Source organism: Salvia hispanica, chromosome 4 (assembly GCF_029641045.1).
Source record: "Salvia hispanica isolate PSC_SH4W2 chromosome 4, Shi_PSC_v1, whole genome shotgun sequence".
NCBI lineage: Eukaryota > Viridiplantae > Streptophyta > Magnoliopsida > Lamiales > Lamiaceae > Salvia > Salvia hispanica.
In genome coordinates this window covers 14,169,595-14,172,573 of record NC_142695.1, presented here as the reverse complement: position 1 = coordinate 14,172,573, position 2,979 = coordinate 14,169,595, and the positions used below count along the sequence as shown (strand labels likewise).

At 44.3% G+C, this 2,979-nt stretch overlaps 1 non-coding gene across 1 annotated transcript; it reads right to left on the bottom strand.

The window, feature by feature from the left end:
* Window positions 1-1,063: 1,063 nt before the first annotated feature.
* Window positions 1,064-1,170, bottom strand: LOC148927301 (small nucleolar RNA R71). The gene has a single exon (XR_016129715.1). It is a non-coding gene; the product is annotated as a small nucleolar RNA R71 (small nucleolar RNA).
* Between the last annotated feature and the right edge of the window lie 1,809 nt (window positions 1,171-2,979).

Genomic DNA, 2,979 nt, shown 5'->3' with positions numbered 1-2,979 from the left:
TCAACGTTTGTATCGCATGAGCATAAGCTAGGTGACTCGTCCTTTCAAAGTATTAACTGTGCTAGGGTATTGTAGTTTGGAATTTGTATAACCATAAAAGTGAAAGCACATCCCTGGAATTCCCCTTATCTCTATACTTTTCTCTCCGTGATTTGCTTGCATTTAGTTGTTTACTGTTTTTAATATTTACTGTTTTCAAAAGTTTCCAAAAATTCTTGTTTCTCCAGATAGTAATTGAGTTCTAGTAGAAGATAGACACTTTGTGTACATCTTCCCCGTGTTCGATACCCGGTACTAACCTTTTGCTATACTATACCTACTCTGTATACTTGCAGGTATTTATAGTGCAAATAAAAAGTGCATCAAGTTTTTGGCGCCGTTGCCGGGGAAGACAATTCACTTTGGAGTGATATCTTCAAACGATAATTTTACTACTTTGGATTTTTATTGCTTTTTGTTTTAATTTTTTTTTGTTTTCGAGTCTTGCAGGTTTTGTATGCGAACGCGTTCTGGGAAGTACATCTTAGAGCCGCTTGATTTAGAACTTGAAAGAACTCGTAGAATAATAAGAAGTGAAAAAGGATCAGGAACAATGGGTGACCGAACAGATATTGAGAAGCTGCAGGAGATGGTGAAGTTGCTGATGGGTGAGAGAGATGCGGAGAGAGCAGCTCGAGAAGCCATGGAAAAGAAGAACAGAGAAACATTACCTGTGATGAACATGTTCAATCATGGGAATATGATCACTTTTCCTAAAGGCCCTCGTATTGATGCTAACAATTTTGAGTTACGCATGCCCCTTATCCAAAGGGTCGAGCAAACTCCTTTTGCAGGTAGGGCGACTGAAGATGCTAACCGCCATCTCTCCAAATTCGTGGAAATCGCAAACACTCTGAAATTAAATGGTGTCGACGACGATGCCATACGGGTAAGACTTTTTCCATTCTCATTGATTGATTCTGCTAAGGAGTGGTTTGAGTGTATGCCACCAGAAAAGGTCTCCACATGGAAGGACATCGTAGCTACCTTCCTCGACAAATACTACCCGCCAGGCACTATTTTGAAGCTCAAAAGTGAGATCTTTCAGTTCACACAAGGCCATGACGAGCCCCTCTATGAGGCATTTGCTCGTTTCAAAGCTCTTCCTCGAAAGTGCCCAAACCATGGTTTTTCCATAGACCATCAGGTAGGAATCCTCTATAATGGATTTAATGAAAAAATATGTGCTATGCTTGATTCAGGGGCAAATGGAGGATTTCTAAGAAAGACAGGAGAGGATGCCATGGCGGTGATCGAGGAGTTCACCACCAACAGTCGGGGGTGGTCGAAGGAAAGGCATGCCACGAGAAGAGTAGCAGCCATAGAAGAGGCCGAAGAAAGTTCTTTTGCTAAGGAGTTAGCAGAACTTAGAGTCAGGATTGATCAAATGGACATCTCGAGGAAGGAAGATCCAATTCCGACAACTTCCATAGTGGCGGTCAAGGCACCCGAAACTGCCATATCAACTGTGGAAGAAATCAACTACGTGCAAGGAGGCGGTCCCAGAAACTACAATAACAATTATCGCCCTAATCAGGGGGGCGGTAATTTCAATAATTATAATGGGAACCGTCCGCACCCAAATCTTTCTTATTCTAACAATAATTACTTGCAACCCCCTGCAGGATTTAATGTTAGCAAAGGAGGAGTGGTTGAGCCGATGAAGAAGGAAGACAAGTATGAACAAGGAATCACGAAGATTTTGGAGGTAATTACGCAAGATAGGAAGATTAATGACACCAAGATCGGAGTGGTCGAAGCAAGGATAAACAACCTCGAGCAAGGAATGAACACAATCTCGGCAGCTGTAACCAATATTACCACTCAAATGGAGCAAATTCAGAAGAAGTTAGATGAGGATAGAGCAAAGGCAGCAGCAAGAGTGGATGATATTAACAAGAAGTGGGTGGCAAAGCAGAAATCTGGGGACTGCCTAGTCGCCGGCGGACCGCCGAACACCCTGCAGCGGCCCGCCACTGAGACGGCAGAGTCAACCACGCAGGACTGCCCAGTCGCCGGCGGACCGCCGCAGACCCCGCAGCGGCCCGCCACTGAGAAGGCAGAATCGTCCACTAAGCAGGAGCTTGTGCGGCACAACGGGATCGTACTCCCTTTTCAGCCAAAGAGGAAGTTCAAGCTTGAAGAGCAGTTCAAGCAATTCCTTAACATGTTTTGCAAAGTCCATACTAAAGCCGACTAAGGGAGGCGGTAATAAGGAAAAAAAAGCCGACTAAAGCCGACCTTAAGCTACCGCATCATTGCAGCGAGATCATCCAAAAGGAAAGGGCAGTGAAGCAAAGAGATCCGGGCCAGTTCATCATTAGGTGCCGAATTGGAGAAGGGAAGGTTGACAAAGCACTGTGCGACTTAGGATCGTCCAACAATCTCATGCCACTGAAGTACTACGAAAAGCTCAACATCGGGCCACTCAAATCTTCAGATGTAACACTCAGGTTGGCCGATAACTCGTCCATCAAGACTGTAGGTATGATTGAGGATGTCTTAGTTAAAGTTGATGATTTTATTTTTCCTGCCGACTTTATTGTGCTTGACATGAAAGTAGACAAGAACGTCCCTCTAATCTTAGGGAGAGATTTTCTTGCCACTTGCAAAGCTTTGATTGATGTAGGTCGTGGCGAGATCACAATCAGTGATAATCATGGTCCTATAAGATCGAGAGCGAGATGCTAAAATTTGAGGAGGCAAAGCGGGCAAAAATGGAACAACAGTGCAGAGCAGTCATGGCTACCGACTTGACCAAGCCCAAAGATCCCTTTGAAGCGGAGGATCCTTCTATCTCCACTATCTACATTGTCAAAGAGGTAAGACACTCTTCTAAAAAGGGTGATGCTAATTCTTCTACATCTGCCCCACAGAAGAAGAAACAGAAGAGAAAGAAAACACCCAAAGAGGACCCCGAGATATACGTCATCAAAACCA